Genomic DNA, 7,434 nt, shown 5'->3' with positions numbered 1-7,434 from the left:
GTGGATCATTGGTTATCTTCTCTAGTCTATACATGTAGTTGGGTTGCACATTGTAGGGATGTATCTTAGAAAGAGGTGTAAGAGTCTTATGATTACTTCTGGTAAGGCAAGGTTCATTAATGATTTCACTAGCGCCTTTTCCTTTGTTTGATACTTTCTTAGAATCTTTCTCCTGAACCCCTTTCTGGTTCTTCCTCAACTCCTCTGTTGGTTGTTATGGTAAGGTTGCGATGTCTAGATATGTTGGTGCGAGAATAGGTGTGTCTAAAGAATATTAGATTACTAACACATTCTTATTTTAATTTCTGAGGAGTGATCCTTACTGGGTCCTTCTATAATTACGTAGTGCATACTAGTTATATATAAATAAGATCAAATAGACCTTCGAATAAGTGATTCCACTCCAAGACCACAACCTAACAAGGAACAGGAAGTAGAGCGAAAATCACAAATTCTAAGTCTATAAAATCTCAATTATATATAACCTTATCGTATACACTCAACAATTATAGACCTACTAGTAAGGGTCTTTTAGTTATCACATATGTTATTTATAGTACCTTAAAGTATTCCTATAGTATTTTAACTTTATGTAAGAGTTTCTTGGTATACGAGGTTGATAAGTTTCTAGACTTGTTGTTATAGTATCATAAAATACTCCTATAGTATTTTCAACTTTATGTTTGGTTCTAGTATTCCTTTGTATATAGAATTGGTAAGTTTTAGACTTGTTGCCACACCACAATCACTCCCAAACACATGTTGGTCGTATCTCAAATAAATGTAGTTGATCAGGCTATATTTATCCCAGATATGATTACATAACTGTCTAGGTTTGGCTGTAGTGTCCAACATCTAAAAAATTTTGTTTTGTTCCTCTTGTGATACTTGTTCTAGTATATATGTATGCATGTATACTTTTATAAAAATATTATTATATTTAAAAGTATAACTCTTGGTCAGAGCGATTTAGCCCCATTATATTTATAGTTGTATATCTTTTATGGGTTGATATACTTAGTTCACTATAAACAATTCGTTGATACCAATCTGTCACACCCCCAAACCGGAACGACGGAAACGTTCGGGGATGGATGACTTCATGTGTAGTATCACAACAATGCACAATAGTAATCAAAGTACAATATTTATTACATTCATGAAACATAACTTTACATTCGTGTTCAAATCATTGAATATTTGACACCAAAAAGTATAATTAAAAGACATAATTATATGAAACTTTGTCTTCCTCAAAACTTGTGGATACCTGTTTATCGATTTCCTAAAAATACAAATAGTTTTGAAAAGAGTGTCAACAATTAAGTTGGTGAGTTCATAAGTATTTTTGTAAAATAATTCTGTCATTTGTTTCTTAAAAAGATAAGTATATTCACCCAGAAAATCTTATATTTTCTGTTCTATATGTATTTGTGTTCCGAACTAGTATCATATAGTTTTAATTCACATAAAACTATAAGATGAATCTTTTCCCTGTAATAAAATAGTATTTTGTATCTTATACTATTATGAATTCTCTATAGAAGCCTAGGTTTACCATTTGTAAAATATTGTGTTATAGTTTCATTATTTAATAAAACTATATGAAGTTGTTTTCTTATTCATACACTAATCGCGTTATTCAATACCAAATTGTGAGTGATCATAACCATTCTTGATTACCTAAGCCTCGCCTGAAAGACGACATTCTTCAGGTGTCGAAATATGGTACGACAATTGTCACCACAGCTCTGCCGACCTAGCTATTGCAAGCAGCTCTGGTGTAGGAATGTGAGTCCCGTATAGATCTATACACAAGTGTCATGCTCTCCGTCAAGGAGACTCTGGTTATAATTTTCAGGACTTTTGTTTTATACTTAAATAAGTACTTGAAGTGTGTCTCACAAATGCTATATAGACGGTTACGTGTAGAATAAAGAATAATATATTTCTAATAGATAAACCGTAAATCTCTAATAAATTATATTTAATATAATTTATATATTTATTTTCGTAAGTTATTCAGAATATATAAAGCAACACTTAAGTTCTATAAAGTGTATTAATAAGTGTGCATGAATCATAAATTATACCTTTTATAATTTATATGCTTGTTTTTGTATTAAATCCCAAACTAGTAAAAATAGTATGTTTATTTTGATAAAAATAACAATGGTAAATTATTTGAATAATTTTGTTATTTATACAAGATTTCCTTGTATTTTACTTGTATTCCCCCCTAAAATATATAAAAATCATAAAAATGTAGGGGGTATGAACTCACTTGATAGTAGTGGTGATTTGAGCAGCACTTCGTTGCTAGAAAAGGCTTTACTGCTGAAAATCAGGCTTTGCGAGGGTCGGGTTTAGAAACCGAAAGACTCTTTTCTTGCGGACTTCTGGTGCCTCGGGATGCTCTTCGGGTGTTGGATATGTTACCGGGGCTTCGGGGGGTCGTAAGGAGGTTTATGGGGGTGAAATATGTGAAAAAAGGTGAAAATGGTGTAAAAGAGGTGTAAGAACCGGGAGAGTTCGCACCTCCTTTTATACCCTGCGAGGGTTCTCGGCCGAAGGGATAAGAAGAACACGCGGCATATTCGGATGCGAGGGGGAGGGACAGGCGTCAAATGCTCGCAGGCTACCTGCGTCGAGTTTGGACGCTTCCACAGACGCAACACGCATCGGATCCGGATTGGATCTGCGCATTCGAACGATTCATCAGTCGTACATGGGGCTTCTCGCGAGGAACGGGTGACGTGGCCGATTCCTAGCCATGCGAAAATTCCTAGTTTTCATGATTTTTCAGTTTTTGTGCCCAAGACTTCCGAAATTCATAACTTTCGCTTACGAGCTCCGTTTTCGACGTTCTTTATATACACGTGTAGGCGGGATTATATTCTACAACTTTCGTTTAGACCTCGTCGGCTAATTTTGACTTTATTTTTAATATTATTATTTTGAACAGGTCGGGATTGGAAAATCCATTAAAAATTCATAACTTCTTAATCCGACGTCCGTATTCGTCTGTCTTTCTACCGTTGTATTACTATTGACGAGATATTCGATTCTCGTTTAGGTTGTGTCGGCTAAAAATCGTTTGATCTTTATTTCGAATTTCGGGCTGTGTACTGCTCTGTCGAATCTTAGAAAAATCATAACTTCTTCATACGAAGTTAGATTTGGGCGTTCTTTTTATGGACACTCTCGGTTTAACGAATACTAAAACTTTCATTTAGATACCTAAGGCTAAAAATAATTTTATTGAAAACTCACTTTTTACGCTGAACAGTGTTTTGCCGGTTTTGTCGCGGATCTTCGATAGGTCATAACTTCTTCATTATAACTCAGATTTTGGTTTTTCTTTATATTTTTGGAATCCTTGTTACAATCTCTACCACTTTATTCATCCCAGTTAAGATTATTGAACAATTTATTTTTGACGCTACTTTTCATCTCAATTAATTTCTATTTTATTATTTCACAATAAGTTACAATAGTTGACCTAAACTATTACATTATGAATTTACAAGTACATGGTAGAGCTTAGACCTTAATAAATCTAGAATTTTTCTAGTTGTGACAGCGTCGGGCCTTGAAAATCCTGACGAGGGTTAGGATTTTGAGCAACTTGGGGTGGATTATAGACATGGGGTTCTGAGTCGGAGTCTTCATGATCATCCTCTTCGTTCTCTTCCTCAGAACTCTCCTCGGGGTCTTCTTCTACTGGGACCACCGAGTTCCCTTCTTTGGGTTCAGCTTCAAGCCATCCACCGATCCCTAGATCGGGAAAGTACGGGTCGCCAGGTAAATGTAATCCAGTCATGCTATCTAAGCGAGAAAAGGGGTGTAAGAAACATATAATAGATGTACTACTAAGATAATTATAAGATGATCCTTACCAGTTACATCTATACTTACGTAGTGCATACCAGCTATACCCAACTTAAGATAGAATAGACCTTCGAATAAGTGACCCAACTCCAAGTCCACAACCAAACAAGGAACATGAAGTAAAGCGAAGATCACAGATTCTAAGTCTATAACATCTTAGTCATATATAACCTAAACGTATCCACTCAGCAACTATAGACCTACTAGTAAAGACCTTTTTAGTTTTCACCTAAGTAATTATAGTACCACGAAATATTCCTATAGTATTTTTAAGTTTATGTTATATTCTATAGTTTTATTGTAGTAGAGTTGGTAAGTTTTTAGGCTTGTTGCAACACCACAACCATCCCTAGGCACATGATAATCGCTTCTCGGATAGATGTAGTTGATCAGGCTATATCCATCCCAGACCTGATTATATGTCCCCAAGCCTACTTGTGTTATTCAACAACCGCAATACTTTTGTTCTGTTCTAGTATGACACTGATCTTAGTATGAATGCATGTATGTATACTTTAGTAAAATATTTTATTATTTTAAAAGTATAAACTCTTGGTCATAGTGTTTTAATCCCGATTTGTTTATAGTTGTATATCTTTTACGGGTTGATATACTTAGTTCACTATAAACAAAGCTCTGATACCAATCTGTCACACCCCCAAACCGAGTTGGTGGAAACATTCGGGGGCGGAGGACGTCATGTACAGTATCATAACAATGCACAATAGTAAAACAAGCAACAACATCCATTGCATTAATAATATAGTTTATACATGTGTGTTCTGTGTATAGTTGTAAGACACCAAAAATATATCAAAATAAAAGACGAGTCTTGAACATGCTCCGTCTTCTCAAAATCTGGTCCAGTGTACCTGTCTACTGGTGACCTAAGAATACAAGTTATTTTGAAAGAGAGTATCAAAATTTAAGTTGGTGAGTTCATAAGTATTTTTGTGTCAAAAGTTTACATTTGTTTCATGAAAATGTTTGTAAGTGTTTTGATGTAAATGTTTGTATACTTCCTACAAAATCCTATATTTTCTACTAAAATGAAAAGTAGTCTTCTACCAAGACTCAACTGTGTTGTATGTTCTGTTCTCTTGTGTAAAGTGTAAAATGTAAGTTTGTACTTGAAATAGTATAAATGTAATGTTTTCCATGTGTGTAAAACTATCTTTATTCAAAAAATAGTATGCATTTCTCGTGTGAGAATATCACTGTATGAAGGTAATGGAAAATGAAGATTTGCAGTAGTGCTGTATAAAATACACTATTGAATGCATTAACTACCTTAAAAACCAAACTGGTTAAATTAGGTTGAAATGTGATGAGGTTATAACCATACTTGATAGACTAGTATAAAACACGACGTTCTTCAAGCGTTGAAAATGGTATGACATTTGTCACCCGTAGACCTGCATGTCCCACTGTAGCTAGCAGCAAGGTGTAGGATGGTTAATCATGTATAGATCTATACACAAACTCACGCTCTCCCTCCAGGAGACTCTGGTTACAAAACGTGACATAGCAAGGATATTGCTACGCCATGAAATAGTATCTCACATTTTTGTTATCTTGTTCTTGTTATAATATGTATGTTCATTCTTGTTCTTGTTATAGTATGTTTTGTAATGTATATATGTATATACTGACTCATGTATGTTTCTCTGTGGTAGAAATAGTATGCAGTGATCCTCTAAACTATACCTATTATAGTTTACTAGTATGTTTGTTTGAACTGTTACTGATTTGTAGAAAAGGCTCAATTGTTCACCATAAGCAACTAAGTTAAGTATGTTCCTTAAAAATGAGGTTTAATATTCATATATGTATTTAATTAGTATAACTATGATTTAGCCGACAGTCGGACTAGTGATCCTACCCTAAGCCCACAACCAAACAAGGAACAGGAGTTACGGTATTTAGCAATAGTCCTAAGTCCATTAAAGCATACTTATAGGTAAATAGATATATGAATATGATTTTGATAATAAACAGAAATCTAAAATAGTTTCAAAAGAGTTTTAAAGTGTTTTTCACAAGTTTTTGAGTATAACAAATCCCTTTGTTTGATGTTTTCACATGTAAATCATTAGCACAATTACATTGTGTTCTACTTGTATTCTCCCCCTAAAAGCATTTAAAAGCATTTAAAGCTGTGATTTGTAGGGGTATGAACTCACCTTGTGGGAGTGATTCGAATGAAAGTTCGATATAGGATGATTGATTTCACAAGCTAGTTCCCAGGACAAAAAAAGTCCTAAATAGCAATTCACATAGCATATATGTACCCAATTAGTGAATATAACCTCTAAGGTATTATGAAAACAACCTAGGATGCAAGAAACACTTACAAATGAAGTGTTAGAAGCAAAGATGGGAGGCTGCAAGGTGTTCACGGCCCAAGAACACTCGATGTTCTTGAGTTCACGGCCCAATGATCTTGTAGATTAAGAACACTAGAGGATCCTTAGCAATATCTTGAAGAAGATTCAAAGGAAATGGATGATAGATAAGAGGAAAGTGTTCTTGGTTGAAGATCCTTGGGAGAAAGCCTTGTGTTTGCGGTTAGAAAGGGAAGAAGTGAAGTAAAATCAGCTAACTCTCATATATATAGGAGGGGAGGTTCAGGGCCCAAACCGAGGTTCATGGCCCGAAGGCTGTTCTTGGCCCGAAGCTTGATCACGGCCCGAAGGCTGTTCACGTCCCGCAGGCTGTTCACGGCCCGAAGGATGTTCACGGACCGAAGGCTCGTTCGCGTCCTCAGTCCAATGGGTTTTCTCACTTATCATACAACACTTTGGAATACTAGGCTTGAACACACTCATTTCATTAATCTAATCTAACCATAAGATAATCAAAGAAATAAGTTTGACCTTTATTGGATAAGTTTGACTTTTGTTGACCAAGTTTGACTTTTACAAGATAGAAATTTCGGGTTGTCACAAAATGTTGTCCTAAGAGTTTTTATCACATATTAATATGTGTAAAATAATATGAATCTATCAAGAAAGTGATGTGAAACACTAGATTAATGGGATAACATACCAAAAACTCTAAGGGAAAGCTTGAAGAGTTAGTCCTTTAGCAATTTCTTACTCTTGTTCTTGAGAGGAAAATTTGAGAGAATAAGAGTGAAGTTGGAGAATAAGAGAAATGGTGGAGTATTTATTTACTTTCAATATTTAGGGAAGAAAAGTGATGGGTACATGCTTGGTTATCTGGAAGTTAAAACATTGTTGTTTGGTGGGTAATATGTGGTTTACTTTGAGTGCATTGGAAATGGATGAAACTACACATCTTAAAGTAACTATTCTTCTCTTATCTTCATCTTATGACCGTAAACACCTTTAAACACTTTAGTATGAAGTTGTTTTTGGCCTGGATACTTCCTAGAATGGTGTTTTCGGCCATAGTGGGGTCCTTAAGTGTGTTTGCGGTTTTGGTGGGGTTGTATGGGGTTGATTTCGGTCTTGGGGTCCCCCTTGGAAGGGTTTACGGTCTAGATATCACCCATTAAAGGGTGATTTCGGTCCTACTTAA

Source organism: Lactuca virosa, chromosome 9 (genome assembly GCF_052849685.1).
Source record: "Lactuca virosa cultivar CGN04683 chromosome 9, Lactuca_virosa_CGN04683_v6, whole genome shotgun sequence".
NCBI classification, from domain to species: Eukaryota; Viridiplantae; Streptophyta; class Magnoliopsida; order Asterales; family Asteraceae; genus Lactuca; species Lactuca virosa.
This window is presented reverse-complemented; position numbering follows the sequence as displayed.